General features: G+C 39.5%; 1 pseudogene; it reads left to right on the forward strand.

Moving 5' to 3' along the window:
• The first annotated feature begins 13,701 nt into the window (after positions 1-13,701).
• Positions 13,702-15,318, forward strand: LOC100684047 (annotated as a pseudogene).
• Positions 15,319-16,239: the final 921 nt, after the last annotated feature.

The raw sequence follows: 16,239 nt of genomic DNA on the forward strand, positions 1-16,239 counted from the left end.
CTTGGGCTCTCTGAGACCTGACCAAAGGAAGAAAAATGAATGCCCCCAAAGATCTGAAAAGTATAGGCTTATAACAACCTATTAGGAAAACTTGAAGGCTTTTATCACTTCTCAGGCAAATCAGTGGGGTTTTTTCTTTTTTTTTTTTAATTTTTAATTTATTTTATTTTATTTTTTATTTATGAGTCAGAGAGAGAGAGAGAGAGAGAGGCAGAGAGGCAGAGACACAGGCAGAGACACAGGCAGAGGGAGAAGCAGGCTCCATGCACCGGGAGCCCGACGTGGGATTCGATCCCGGGTCTCCAGGATCACACCCTGGGCCAAAGGCAGGCGCTAAACCGCTGCGCCACCCAGGGGTCCCTCAGTGGGGTTTTTTCAATGCTCATCCCCTGAAGCTCTATCTTTTCACATAATTCACACATTTGACAAATGTATGTGGAAACCATGTGTAAAGTTCACAGTATGGTTGAGGTTAAAAAAAAAACCTGCTTATTTAAAAGGGTGTGTTTAAAGGCTCTATTGCAATTGCTAACATATTTAAATACCTAAGGCCATGAATTTTTATTTCCAGTCTTTCTTTTTTTTTTTTGTTCCAGTCTTTCTTAATCACAAAGAAAACTGAAAAACGTTTAAATCATAGTTTAAAAAATGTGATTTAATTTTTAAATTTAAATTTTAAAATGAAAAAATTTAAATCACAAAATTTCTAAATGAAAATTACAAATAATTATAATAAACCTAAATCACTTGTTTTTCACTGGAAATTAGGAAGCACATACAAAACCCCATTACTATCTTGGTATAATGTATGTAGTCACTTCACTGCCAAAGGGATAGGTTTCCCTAACAGGAATTGTTCTCTCATATCTCTTCTCAAGACCCCGGGAACCATGTGCCTGCAATTTCTGGGACTCACCTCCGGAAGGCAACGTTCTTTTTAGTTGGCATCTTGATCATCAAAACCATTTTTATAAGTTATGGGGAACTCAGAATCAACTATTTCAATTAGCAATGTCTTAGTGTTCTCAAATCCTTATTAGCTCTGTGGCAGGCAGCAAGTCAAGTAACTTCTCTGAGCCTCAGTGTCCTCTATATATGGAGGATTCTATTCTAAACTTGAAAGTTAGCACAAGAATTAGAGATGATAATGCTAATTATAGGAACACTATTATTTATTGAAAACCTAATGTGAGGGGGATCCCTGGGTGGCTCAGCAGTTTAGCGCCTGCCTTTGGCCCAGGACACGACCCCGGAGTCCCGGTATTGAGTCCCACGTCCGGCGCCTGGCATGGAGCCTGCTTCTCCCTCCTCCTGTGTCTCTGCCTCTCTCTCTCTCTATGTCTATCATAAATAAATAAATAAATCTTAAAAAAAAAAAAAAAGAAAAGAAAACCTAATGTGAATAGGCACTGTGCAGGAATTTTACAAATAATATCTCACTAAGTCCTTCCAACTATCCTATACTGCAGGTATTACTAACTCGTATCTTTAGAGATAAGAAAACTGAGGCTCAGAATAATCAAGAATGTAGCCTAAATTTCATAGCAACTCAGTGGTGACCAGGAATTTATCTTTCCAGTATATAATACAAATAACATGCCTAGTAAGTTTCCTTGTGCACAGTAAATATTAGTCATTCTTAACCATCCTTACTATTGTTATTGCTGTACTTAATTTTATATAACTGGTGCCTGAAAGACATAAAAAAATTTTAGTATTATTTCTAAGAGGATTTAAAATAAATATAAAACTCTATTATGATCTAGTTGTTCAAATATCTTAATATTTCCCCAAAGTATACTTGAGCAGAGAATGCGAAGACAAAGAGAAGATTTGTAAATTAAGGTTTATGGTCAATTAAATGCTATATATTTTATTCTCCTGGAGAGTCTCAAGAAATATTAGCATATTAAAGAGATGTCTTGCAGTAAAGCATACTATTAATCTAGTTTAATCCAACACTTTCAAATGTATTTAACAAAGGAATTCTTTCTTCACGTAATATTTATGATGTGAAATCAGTGTTCTGTGGAGGACATTTGAGAAAAATGAATCTGTTGAAATTCCTCTTCCAAGTTGAGCATGTAATGTTTTGATGGTTCTTCTTTTTCTGCCAACTCAACTCCCCACTGTGGATGTGCTGTGAAATGTCAGAACTGACAATAAAGTCCTTCTGACACTTAACTGTTAAACCTAAGTTTTTCTTAGGCTTTTCTCACATCAGTACAACATTCTTTCTACTTCTCTCCATATTGCAGCTACAGGTAAAATCTCAAAGCTTTCCTGAAACTTCTGTTTACAGTCTTTCTTTGCTTTCCTTATACGCCTTACCTCCTCCACCATTCAGCTGCTTCTGAAGTTCTGTTGACTCTAACTTAAATGTCATTGCTATTTAACTTGTCATGTGCTTATCACTTCACAATTAAATTGTTAAGTTCCTTGGTGTCTGGAACCATGCATTGTGTGGCCATGTCCCTAAAAGAGCACGGACACAGTGCATTGCTCATTCAATTCTTCCACAAATTGGCACTAAGCATCTCTAATGTGCCAAGCTCTGTTCCAAGTGCTGAGGGTATTAGTAGTACCCCTGCAAGGTCATCAGTACTCCACTCTGATGGAACTTTGATCATACTGGAGGACATACATAAATAAGTCTTTGAGTAAGTACATAATGTAATGTCAGATAGGAAAAAGTTGTATGAAGCAAAAAAGGGCATGTGAAAAGGCCTCTAGAGAAGGAATATTTAAGCTGAAATCGAATAAAAGGAAAGAACCAGTCATTCAATGAGAAGGTCAGAAAGAAGAGGGTTCTAGATCAGAGGAAAGGGCCAGGGCAAAAGTTGAAGTCTGGTTCAATCTGCTAAATGGGAGGAACAGCAGGAAGGTCAGTGTGGCTAGAACATGCATAATTAGTCAGGGCAATCCGTATGATAACAACTTAGAGTGGTGGGTATGAGCCAGACTGCAGTAAGGAATTTGGATGTCATTTTAGGTGGTAATGGGAATTATTACCTAAATGCTGCAGGCATAGAATGAGCTAAATGTGTTTTCATGTTAGAGGACCACTCCAACTGCAGAATAAAGAATGAAATGTAGGAAGTCAAGGTAGGAATCAGGGAGGCCAGTTACCGGCTATTTCAGTCATCAAAGCAAGACATGATGGTGATTTGGATGAGGGTGGTGGCAGGAGGGCAAAGGACATAGACAGATTCTGGATGTACTTTGACCTAAGAGACAACAGGATTTATTAGCTTGAGCAAACTAGAGCATGTTGATATTTCCTACGTGTGGAGATCTGGGAGATCAATGGCGCTGGGGGAAAGAGTGAGGAACGGAATCAAGAATCCTTTTGGTCATATTAAGGGTGAGAGGTCTATAAGACATCAGGAATATGTGTCATTTTTACCTGATTTTGAAGCTCATGGGAAAGAGTAGAGCCAGATACATATATGGAAGTCGCTAGTACTGAAATAGTATATGGGCACTATATCATCTAAGGACAGATTATAACCCCAAGGCAACTTGAGAGATTGACACTGAGAAAGGGGAGCCAAAATGGTGGGTGGAAGCCCAGGATGATGTGATATGGAGAAGCCCAAAAGAATAAAGTACAGCCAGAATGAGGGAATAGTTAGCCAAGTAAAATGGCAAAGATCAAGATGAGGAAAAAACCCATGGAGTTGTTCAACATAGAGGCAATCAGAGCAGGTTCAGTGGAGTGGTGACAACCCAAGCTGGGAAGAGTGGGTTGAAGGCATTGATGAGGACTGGTAAGCATTCAGTGCAGGTGAACTCTTCAAAATGATCAGCTGTGAAGAGAAAGCAGAGAAGTGGCACAGGAGCTGGAAGGTACATGGAGCCAGGTAAGGGCTTCCCCGACCCCAGGGTGGGAAAACTCCATTTTATCTACATAGAGTCAAGAAGGGAAGATTAACAATGTGGAAAAGAGAAGGATTCATTGCACACGTAACTCTGCTTAATTACTGTAGAATTTTAAATATATGTGATTGAACTGTGACAATTAGCAGGAAATAAAACTTAGTGGTAATAACAAGAGTATTAATTTGTATTTAGTGCTTATTATGGGCTAGGCACTGTTTTATGTGCTTCTTATAATATATTAGCTTCTGCACTCCTCCAAATATCAGTAATTGTTCTCACATTACACTTGATGAGGAAATTGAGATACAGAGATGTTGGGTAACTTTGTCCAATGTCATGGAGGTAGGAAGAGACAGGACCAGGATTCACACTCAAATGATCTGACTCTGAGGCTTTAACTACCAGGATAAACTGGCATAAGGTTGCACACCTGCTGGCATTTCCTCAGTTCACAACCCATTTTATGACTCACCAGCTCTCAGCTACCTCTTATTTCTCCTGAGCATACAGTTACAAAGGTTGAAAGGAACTGCTTTTCACCTGTTTTCCCTAGTTAAGGCAGTCATATGAGACGGCCCATCCAATTAGATGTGGGCAGCAATTCTGTCAAAACAGCCTCTTTTAGAATATTTATAAATATATACTATACATTAAAATACAATTTTTGACAGAATAGTTTTTTTCCCATTCAAGTATTCCGCCTATATAAACATTAAATATTACTTCAACGGCCACATGGGATTCACTTATTGGGATATACCACAGTTTACTTCAAATATATATATATTTGTGGACTTATTAATTTATATAAGAAGGCCATGTTCTTGGCAGAAAAATTAGAAAGCACAGCTTAGCAAAAAGAATTCCACTCGTTCTTTCATTTAATAAATATTACCGCATGTCCTTTTTATGTCATACAACTATTACAAATCAAGCTTTCAACTGCTATTTAAAAGCACGAGGAAAATGCAAAAGAAGAATTGCAGGATATAAAACTATATAGAAAGCATGTGGAAAAAATTAGCAAAAAACAATTAAATCACATATATACATACACATATGAGAAAGAGAGGGAGAAATCTAAGCAGTGATTATTATTTCTGGATGTGAGATATGAAGGATGATTTTTATTTTCTTCTGCTTGCCTTCTTTTACCTTATTTTTCTATAATGAACATAAATGATTTTAATACTCAGAAAAATGTTACTTCAAAAATTAAATATTTCTACATATTATGCTGAGAGTACATGCATTATCAGACATCTGGTTTGAAGCTAAAATGGAATTCATTAAGATAGTAAGTCATAGGGGATATAAGGACAAGTTTATTATTTCAATTACTCAATAATGCTCCAAGTGATTCCACTGTCAAGAGCACTGTTCAGGATGTGTGTGTGTTTGTGTGTGTGTTTTGTGGGGCACTGCATAATTATCCATGCTAATTAGTATATATTTAACAAATGATGGACAATTAACATGGAGCTTTGTTCCTGCCACTAGATCTACCTAGGAGAGAAAGAAAGAGAGAGAGAGAGAGAGAGAGAGAGAGAGAGGCAGGTCCAGGAGATATTTTCAAGGAAAAAAAATTCCCTAAAATATAAGTAGAAAACTCAGATACTTTCCTCTATCCCTTTGTTCGGGCTATCCTTTCAGATGCCTCCCTCCTTTAAACTTTTTCATTGTAAAAAATTATACTATATATATATAAATTATACTATATATATAAAAATTATACTATATATATATACTCAAAAATATGTACAATAAGCCCCACATTCCAATCACTCAAGCTTCAGTAATTATCAACATTTGTAGGATCTTTCTTTCTAATTCACCTGCCTTGCATTCATAGGAAACAATACGAACAGGAAAACTCTGTAGAAAACATTTTAAAGATTAAGCAAATAGAAGATGGATTCTTTTTTTTTTTTCAGAACTTCACTGCACAGAGTTGCCCTAAGCTTTGAAGTCCCCAAAGAGTTTCTGAGTCCTGCTGATGCAGACACCACCTTTCCCAGCCAGTGTACTCTTCCTCTCCAATAGCTACATGGCTATGCATTATTACACTTAGAAAATGGAAGAACTGAAAGAAAGAAAGCAATCAACTCTGTAGGACAGAACTGGAGAAAACATGGCATATGACCCAGAGAAAGTGTGGCCAAGAAGACAGTCCGGGGATAAGTGGGCAGTGGGCTGGGCAGGATACCCCTTTTAGGTGGTTGCCAAGCAAGGCTAGCGGGGTGTTACCAAACTGTCATCTGGTGGTACCTACCCAAACTGTTGTCGCTGCTCATGGGCCACAATGCAATTCTATCCCTCAGCTTCTTTTTACAGGAGTTGTCTGACTTCTCAGAAAGACCTACTTCCTCCTTCCTAATTTCTCGAACCAGCTGCATGCGGCACCTTGTAAAATGCTGAAAGGAAATCTTCCCATGTTCATCTGCGCCCAACTGGTTCATGATCTCAGCCACAGACTCTTCCATATTCAATTGGCAACAGACCATCAACAAGTCATTTCTACAGGAAGGGTGAACAGAAGAAAACTCGTTAGGAGAGACATTTGGGCAAGAGAACATGGTTAATGGGGGAGAAAATAGCATTTCTGTGAATATATCCACACACAGGAAACCTATTTCCAACTTTCTTATTGCTTCTAGAAAAGTGGTGAGTGTGCAAAAAAGACCCGTTTCATCTGGGTGACTCTAGACATGAACTCTATTCACTTATTTGGAAATGAGGCAACTCTGAATCCTTTGGTTCTTTTCCTTCCTGTCTCCACTCTCCCTCCCCATCTTTCTTTTGAAATCGATGGAGCACCTGTAGAGCATAGCCCTGTAATCTCACTGCAGGATAAGGTTTCAGAATATAGAAAAGACATTGTTTCTATACCTGGCAGAGTTTAAAATGTAGTCCAATTGTAAAAGAACAATAAAGATTTTAACAAGCTTGTTTTTCAGCTTTCTGCACCAATCAGTGAATTTTAACACTTCTTTAAAAGGCTATTTAGGGGATCCCTGAGTGGCCCAGTGGTTTGGCGCCTGCCTTTGGCCCAGGGTGTGATCCTGGAGTCCTGGGATCAAGTCCCACCTCGGGCTCCCTGCATGGAGTCTGCTTCTCCCTCTGCCTATGTCTCTGCCTTTCTCTGTGTGTGTGTGTGTGTGTGTCTCTCATGAATAAATAAATAAAACCTTTAAAAAATAAATAAAAGGCTATTTAATCCCAACTTTCATGACTTGGTGCTTACTTACCTCTTTTTTTCCTGATTTTCTTTGAGTATTTTCCACCTTCCCATCAACAATTATCCCTAAGACCCAGAGCTGGGGTCAAAATCACAAATATCTTCTAGGACTAGGACATAATGTAAATGTATGAAGTGGGTAGATCTAAGACAAGACAGGTTGGTCAAGTCTGGGGATGGACTAGAGAAGTATATCCAGCCTATACGCTTTCAAATTTAAAAAACAAAACTAAAAATAATTAGAAAGAACAACGCTATGTTGGCCAAGAGCATTTATCTAGAGGACACCATTTGGCCCCCGATATATAAGTCTTGTTTGTTTCTTTTTTTTAAATTTTACTTATTTGGGGAGAGAGAGAGAATGCACAAGCAGGGTGAGGGGCAGAGAGAGAAACAGACTCTCTGCTGAGCAGGGAGCCCAATGAGGGGCTCAATCCCAGGACTCCAGGATCATGACCTGAGCCAAAGGCAGATGCTTAACCAACTGAGCCACCCAGGTACCCCAAGTCTTGTTCTTTTTCTATCTGCACTCCTTGGGGAAACATTTTGTTCATATTGCTCCAACTGTAAGTCTCAATAAAGGACAATGCATTACAGAATTTAAGAGCTGGAAGAAACATTAGAAACTTGTCCATGGTCACAAAGCTAACTAGTGCTCCTGTCTCAACATGCCACCAAAGTCCAATCATTTTGAGGACATGACCAATTTGATGTCTGCTGCTATCTGAAACCTAACCATGCAAGACCAACTGCTGTCCTGTAGCCCCCCTTCACACATTCCTGCTCCTGGTCTGTGCTACTCTGGTCTCCCCACTTTCCTTCAGCACACAGAATTGTAGATAATTTTAGTATCTCCTTCACTTCCTCCTCACCTTCATTTCCCCCTCCCTGGTCCCTAATGTTGAATTTATTATCAAATTTCTGTTGGTCCTGTCCCCAAAATGCTTTTATATTTACTCTTAATTGGGTTTTTCAACTATATTATATCAGTCTCTATAGCCAATTATCCTGCTTACATATGCTATTCCATTTTCATGTTTCGTAAATGTTTTTTACACATAGCTACCTGTTTTATCTTGTGTATATGTGTGTGTACATTTGTATATCATGTATATGCCTGTGCATATATTTATATATTTCTTATCTGTAGGGGAGATGGATGGATAGATGAGTAAATAAATATACACATGAAAAGTTGGGATGGTAGAGTAAATTAATAGTCTTAATTTTTCATTTCTCCGTAGTAGTATCGTCTATCCATACCCTTGCCTTGGCGCCAGGGCTAAGAACACTCATGGCAGATATGTCTTTTCTTATCCCTTAACTTTAGGCTTGACATTGAACTTGCTTTGGTCCCCTGGGATGTTAGCAGGTACATGTTTATATAGTTGGGCTTATCCCCTGCCACCTCTGACATCACTGTGAAAAGAACAAATCATGGTAGCCATGAACCCTCTGGTCTGGGCCCCAGTATGAGCCACCTCAGCCAAACTGTAGAACTGCAGGCTAAGAAGAGCCACTCCAGCTGACCCCAAGATGTGAGATCAAGGGTAAGTTCTTGTTCTTTCTGCCAATGAGAGTTTATGATTCTCTCCAACAATAAGTAACTGATATACTGGAACAGTGTTTTGTTTTGTTTTATGCATTCAAATGCTTCTCTTTTTTGCCTTTCCCTGAATACAGCCTCATATTTAGCCAGATTCATCTAAGACTTGCTAAAGCAGTAATGCAAATAGAAAGGAAGAGCCCATGTTCTAATATAAAACTTTCACATTCTATTATAGAAATTTATTTTTTATATTTTCAGATAATAGTCTTAATAGTTAGGTTTGGTAGAGAATAAAGAGGTTTTCTAAATTCCAGAAGTTCACATAAAAAGATGTTAACAGCAATATTTTCTGAATGGTAGAAAAAATGGTGTTTTCACTCTTATATTTGCCTATCTGTATTTTATAACTTTCTACAACATACTGTGCTACTTTCATAAATTGTTGGCCATGCATTAATCTCAGGTAAGATCTGTGTAGCACCCAGAACGTTGCCCTGTACACAGCAGAACTCCATTACATTTGTTTTGATGGACTGATTCATAAAACTCTCAGAAGTTAAAAATGATCACTTTTTAAAAAATATTTATTTATTTATTTGGAAGAAAGAGTGAGCACAAGTGGGAGAGCAGAAGGAGAGGGAAAAAGAGAGAGAGTCTTAAGCTGAGCCCAAAGCCCACCTAATGCGGGCTCAATCCCACAACCCTGAGATCATGACCTGAGTCGAAACAAGAGTCATTTAACCAACTGCTCCACCCAGGTGCATCCAAAATGATCACTTTTTTTTTTTTAAGATTTTATTTATTTATTCATGAGAGACACAGAGAGAGAGAGAGGCAGAGACACAGGCAGAGGGAAAAGCAGGCTCCATGCAGGGAGCCCCATGTGGGATCCATCCCAGAACCTCGGGATCATACCATGAGCCAAAGGCAGATACTCTACCATTGAGCCACCCAGGCGTCCCATGATCAATCTTTTGAAGAGAATCCCCAATTTATTTGGTATTTCCCTACATATGACTCTCTTTGTATTTTGTCACAGAAGGCAGCACATGGAATGCTCAGTAAGTATGAACAGCAATGGACACCATAAAAACAATAGCCCGCAGCCTTAGTGACAGAACAGCATGACCATTTCCTTGCTCTAGACCAGGAACACTTCTCAGAAGAGATACTAAGCAGCAGGGGACCAAAACTAAGATAGTATAATGGAGAACTATTGCAGTAACAGCAATATCTCACAGAAGGCACCTGCCTTAAAATTTTAAAAACAACCAAACTTTTGTACATTATTTCAGAAAATACATTCATTCATTATAGAAAATGTAGACAGCAAAAAGAAGAAAACACAAATTATTTGCAGTCACTCTACCCAGCAATAACCACAGCAAATATTTGGTTAATTTCTCAAAAATGTGGTGAACATTTTAACCTCCAAATTTCTTCTAAGTAAATAAATGTCTTATAAATTGACTTTTTACTTTAATCATTTCTACAATTGCTCTAAAAGTTTTTCATATTTATTCATATTTATGTATGCGTATCTTACCTTCAGAGGATATTACCATGAGGCAAGAAAGGAACAGATTCCAGTTTACAAAAGAGGAACTGGCTAAGTCAGATAATATTTAGTTCTGGAGGGAACACCAGTCACCAGGCAGCAAAATTAAAATATAACTGAAGATCGATGATTCTAGCTCAATACTGCATGTCTTCACAATGTACAGTTATTACTTTCTGCATATAAAGCCTTTTTGTCTCTTGGCTATTCTTCTTCCTTTAACTGATAAAGAAATTGAGAAATTCAAGGAAGAATCGAGAAAATTCAAGGAAGCTATTTATCATTCAGGGAAATTCACAGCCTAACATCAGGAATCGCTAATGGAAAAGATGGGCTTGCATCTCAGAGGCTTAGAGGCAGAGAAAAACATTATTCTTCCTCACAATAATACTAAATCCCAAACCCAGTTGGAATGAAGGCTAGGCAAAAGCCATCATTACTTTGAGTAAGAAGTAGATGCTTCTATTCACAGTTCTCAACAGAGTTTGGTAGGTAGGCCAGAAAGAGTTGCTTATGAAAAAACTCAAAAAAAGCCTGAAGGTTCACTTTGCCCCTAACTGTTCAATTGGAGTCACACAAAAATGTAATTTAGAAGACTCTAATTTCAGTTCCATAAATATTCAAAGTGTGAAAAATCGCAAATAAGACAAAAAAAATATAGGCTCTGGGCTACTGCTGGTAATTTCTGGGGATAGCTGTTGGATGGAACAAACATATTTGTATTTCATCATCATTCCCAAGTGAAATAATTAAAGTGAAGAACAAAACAAATAAGGAAGTAAGCAAACAAAACCACAGTTAATATAAAAAGAGAAGAATTTATCAAAGATAAGGGATTTCAACAAATTTCAGCAACATATGAGAGAGATGGGAGCAGCTGGCCAGGAAGATGAATGGTGATACTGAGAATGGAGCTGAGAACAGTGGGGCCAGCCTTAGCTTTCATAGGACAGAACACAGAGATATTGTTCACATTGATATATCAGGATACAAGGTACAAGCACTTAATGAAAAAAATGATTAGGAGAATGAAAAGCACAAATGGTAGAAAAAAACCACCCCTGAGAAGTGGGCGTGGGCATGAGGAGGGAGGCAGGGCAGGAGGCTTGTGTTTTGTCACTCTTCTATACCATTTTATTTGTTTTTTTTTTTTTACCTTGTGCACCAAGTGCTTTGATAAAAGTAATGTTTTCAAATTTTAAAAAACCAAATAAGTCATTAATTCAAGATATGACAGACAAAAGATTGGCATTTAAATATATAACAAATTCCTACAATGCAAAAGAGAAAGATAACAACCCAACTGAAAAATGAGCAGAAAATTAATGTGAAAGAAAACCTGAATGGTCAAAAAAAGATGTGAAAGATTCTTATCTCAACCTCACTACACACAAGAAAAATGCAAATTAAAACAAACAGTGGGATACCGTTTCAATACCAAGTGGATTGGCAGAAATGACAGTCTGACAATACCAAGTATTGGCAAGGAATAAGACACTTTCATGTGCTATAGGTGGAAGAAAAACTGGTACCATCTCTTTAGAAATGATATGGGTAACATCCAAAACAGTAGAGTTAAACATACATTTCAACCAGAAAATCAACTTTTAGTTGTATATGCTAAAGAAACTTATGCTTGGGGGTGCCTGGGTGGCTCAGTTAGCTAGGCATCTGCCTTCAGCTCTGGTCACCATCTTGGAGTCCAGGAGTCAAGCCCCATGTCGAGCTCTCTGTTCAGTGCGGACTCTGCTTCTTCCTTGCCTTTTTGCCCCTCCCCCCAACTCATGCTTGCTCTCTCTCAAAGGAATACTCTTTAAAAAATTTTTTTTTAATTTTAAAAAATAAAAATAATTAATAAAAAGAAACTTATGGGGAGGCCCCAGTGGTGCAGCGGTTTAGTGCAGCCTGCAGCCCAGGGCGTGATCCTGGAGACCCTGGATCAAGTCCTGCGTCGGGCTCTCTGCATGGAGCCTGCTTCTCCCTCTACCTGTGTCTCTGCCTCTCTCTCTCTCTCTGTGTCTCTATGAATTAAAAAAAAAAAAAAAAAAAAAGAAAGAAACTTATGCATGAATACAAGGAGAAATGCACAATATCTGTTACAGCAAAGATTTGGAAAGAGCTTAATAACAATATTAATAAAAAAATAACAATATTAATGGTCATACTGATAAGAATAGCTAATGTTCATTGTATGCTTATTGTGTGTCGGGGTCTGAGCTAGTGCATTACATATATTAACATAATCCTTAAACCACCCCCTATAAGGTCTATACTCTTATTAGCTCCTTTTAATAAGTGAGGAACTCAAGAACACAAGTGTGCAGGAATTAGTGCCTACCAACAGAGAATGAATGTATAAATTGAGGTTTTATCAGGTAACAAAACACTATAGAATGAAGTTTTTGAAAGACATATAGGTGCAATATAGGATCATAAATAAATCTCAAAGAGTGTTGAGTGAAAACTTCAAATTGAAGAATAATATGAACAATAGCAGCACCTAACTAAAGTTTAGAAATATATAAAACTATACTATAATTTATAAATGGATTTATACATAGGCAAGTAATAAAAACAAAGCCAGGAAGCATAAATATCAACTGTGAAGTGGAGAGGGAGAGAGGGGAACAGGACTGGGGAAGAGTATTAAAAGGGATTTTAACATGGATTTGTCATATTAAAAAATCATAGGCAGATATGACACAATGTGAACATCTTTTCAGTCTGGGTCATGGGTACATGTGTGTTCCTTATATACTCTGTAATGTTCAGTATTTTATTTTTTAAGATTTTATTTATTTATTCATGAGAGAGAGAGAGAGAGAGAGAGAGTCAGAGACACAGGCAGAGGGAGAAGCAGGCTCCATGCAGGGTGCCTGACATGGGACTCAATCCTGGGTCTCCAGGATCACACCCCCGGCTGAAGGTGGTGCTAAACTGCCGGGCCACCAGGGCTGCCCTTCAGTATTTTAAATATTTCTTATTTTAAAAAATCTAACACATAAAAAGCTAATTCAAACAAAACAAATTTGATCTAAGGCCAGGGTTAAAGGGTAAAACAATTAAAATGAACCATGTCATTCATATCAGTAAGCATTTACAGGGTGTGTCTCTTGGAATCAATCAAATGAGATGATCTAAATGTCATTTTGGACATTTTGTTCATCGTTACCAATTACAGGGTATTTGATTATTTTTCCTGGCATGATTTTCTACAAGTGGAATTAGTTGTTGTTAAGTGGTCAAATTTCTCAATACAGTATTCCAAACATCCCTTTAGAAACATTTATAGCCAATTGATAGCCCCAGCAGCAGTGTTTGAGCTGCCCACATTTCAGCTAAGGTTCCGTGTAGTCTAATTCCCCGTCTCTATGTCCTCACTTGCCTTCTCTGCAAAGTATTCATACCACAGAACCTCAGAAACACTTTTCTTAGCACTGCTTGCAGCCTTCACAAAACTCCCCTCAGGCCATCCGCCCGGCAGCCGCCAAGCAGCAACCATGCGTGAGTGTATCTCGATCCACGTTGGCCAGGCAGGTGTCCAGATCGGCAATGCCTGCTGGGAGCTCTATTGCCTGGAACACGGCATTCAGCCCGACGGCCAGATGCCAAGTGACAAGACCATTGGGGGAGGAGATGACTCCTTCAACACCTTCTTCAGTGAGATGGGCGCTGGCAAGCATGTGCCCAGGGCAGTGTTTGTAGACTTGGAGCCAGTCCATCAACAGTCATTGATGAAGTTCGCACTGGCACCTACCGCCAGCTCTTCCACCCTGAGCAGCTCATCACAGGCAAGGGAGATGCTGCCAATAACTATGCCCGAGGGCACTGCACCATTGGCAAAGAGATCATTGACCTTGTCTTGGACTGAATTCGGAAACTGGCTGACCAGTGCACGGGTCTTCAGGGCTTCTTGGTTTTCCACAGCTTTGGAGGGGGAACCGGTTCTGGGTTCACCTCCCTGCTGATGGAAGGTCTCTCTGTCGATTATGGCAAGAAGTCCAAGCTAGTTCTCCATCTACCCTGCCCCCCAGGTGTCCACAGCTGTAGTAGAGCCCTACAACTCCATCCTCACTACCCACACCACCCTGGAGCACTCTGATTGTGCCTTCATGGTAGACAACGAGGCCATCTATGACATCTGTCGTAGAAACCTCGATATTGAGCGCCCAACCTACGCTAATCTAAACAGGTTGATAGGTCAAATTGTGTCCTCCATCACTGCTTCCCTCAGATTTGATGAAGCCCTGAATGTGGATCTGACAGAGTTCCAGACCAACCTGGTGCCCTATCCCCGCATCCACTTCCCTCTGGCCACATATGCCCCTGTCATCTCTGCTGAGAAAGCCTACCATGAACAGCTTTCTGTAGCAGAGATCACCAATGCATGCTTTGAGCCAGCCAACCAGATGGTGAAATGTGACCCTCGCCATGGTAAATACATGGCTTGCTGCTTGTTGTACCGTGGTGATGTGGTTCCCAAAGATGTCAATGCTGCCATTGCCACCATCAAGACCAAGCGTACCATCCAGTTTGTGGACTGGTGCCCCACTGGCTTCAAAGTGGGCATTAACTACCAGCCTCCCACTGTGGTACCCGGTGGAGACCTGGCCAAAGTACAGCGAGCTGTGTGCATGCTGAGCAATACCACAGCCATTGCTGAGGCCTGGGCTCGCCTGGACCACAAGTTTGACCTGATGTATGCCAAGCGTGCCTTTGTTCACTGGTATGTGGGTGAGGTCATGGAGGAAGGAGAGTTTTCTGAGGCCCTTGAGGACATGGCTGCCCTGGAGAAGGATTATGAGGAGGTTGGTGTGGATTCTGTTGAAGGAGAGGGTGAAGAAGAAGAAGAGGAATACTAAAGTTAAAAATGTCACAAAGGTGCTGCTTTTACAGGGAAGCTTATTCTGTTTTGAACATTGAAAAGTTGTGCTCTGATCAGTTAATTTGTATGTAGCAGTGTATACTCTCATATACAATTACTGACCTATGCTTTAAAACATGACATTTTGTTACAGACCCAAGCTGTCCATTTCTCTGATGGGTTTGAATAAAGTATTCCCTGTCTTAAAAAAAAAAAAAAAAAAAAAAAAAAAACTCCCCTCAGCCTCGGTAACAGCCCTGTCTTCCAGTTTCCTGCTTACCTCAATTTGACTGCTTCTTCAGAATTTGGATTCCAATATGCATATTACCCAAGGCCTTGCCCATTGCTGTCTGTTTTGTCACTTTACAGGCTCTTGGTGGGTGACCTAATCTAAATGTATGGCCTTATCCATCATTATGCACACTGACTCCCACCGAATCTCCATGTCCGATTAAGTAGCAGTTTGTTTTCTACTGGGAAGCTTACATTTCAGTTTCCTACATTTATCCTGAACTCAGTCCTGAATTGAATTCATGATCTTTACCTCTCCCCAAGTTTACTCCTCCCATCTACATAGATTATGCCATCGGTCACCCAAGCCAGAAATCTAGAAGTTGTCTGAGATGTTTCTTTCTCATTTATCCTCACATGCAAGCAGTCACCAAGATGAGAGATTCTGTAGTCTAAATGACGCTCATATGTATCCCATGCTGCAAACGTTTGCCACTCATCATTTTCCATCTGGTTTACCACAGTAGTACAGTTACTGCATCTCTTCCTTCCCAACAGGGATCCAATAAATTACTCCTGTCTGCTTAAAATCCTTTATGTGCTCCCTAAGACTTTCAGCTCCATACCCAATGTTTCTCATGTCCTAGCCAAGGACCATGAGAATATGGCCCAGCTTCTCTCTTAGCCACATCTTCCTGCCCAAGCGGGCAACCTGAGTTCTAGCCCCACTGGATTTCTGAGTTTCCAGAAGAGGCAGTACTGTTTTACATGCCCATCCTTTGCACGTTTATCTCTCTATCTAAGAGCATCCTTTCCTTTCCTTTTCTTCAAACTCCAATCCATGCTTTATAATCCACTTGAACAGCATCTCCTTCAGAACATTTCTTGAGTCTTTCAGGTAAGACCCCATCCTATTC

The sequence above is a fragment of the Canis lupus genome, chromosome 4 (genome assembly GCF_011100685.1).
Source record: "Canis lupus familiaris isolate Mischka breed German Shepherd chromosome 4, alternate assembly UU_Cfam_GSD_1.0, whole genome shotgun sequence".
Taxonomy (NCBI): Eukaryota; Metazoa; Chordata; class Mammalia; order Carnivora; family Canidae; genus Canis; species Canis lupus.